The sequence below is a fragment of the Alligator sinensis genome, unplaced genomic scaffold (assembly GCF_000455745.1).
Source record: "Alligator sinensis unplaced genomic scaffold, ASM45574v1 scaffold252_1, whole genome shotgun sequence".
In the NCBI taxonomy this organism is placed as follows: domain Eukaryota; kingdom Metazoa; phylum Chordata; order Crocodylia; family Alligatoridae; genus Alligator; species Alligator sinensis.
Genome location: NW_005843216.1, coordinates 1 through 349, shown reverse-complemented (window position 1 = coordinate 349; position 349 = coordinate 1).

Below are 349 nucleotides of genomic sequence, written 5' to 3'. Positions count from 1 at the left end.
ATTTGCTGTTGATCCCCCCTGATGAGTTTGTAGGCAGCCACCAGGTCCCCCCTCAGCCTCCTCTTGCTGAGGCTAAACAGGTTCAGGTCCTTCAGTCTCTCCTCGTAGGGCCTGTCCTGCTGCCCTCTCACCAAGTGGGTGGCCCTCCTCTGAACCCTCTCCAGGCTGGCCACATCCCTTTTGAAGTGCAGTGTCCAGTACTGGACGCACTACTCCAACTGAGGCCTGACTAAAGTCACATAGAGGGGGAGTATAGCCTCTCTGGACTGGCTTGAGATGCATGGCAGACTCATGGCAGAGTCCCCACACAGCGTGGGCCAGTGGGGGGCAGTGGGGATTGCCCCCCTGA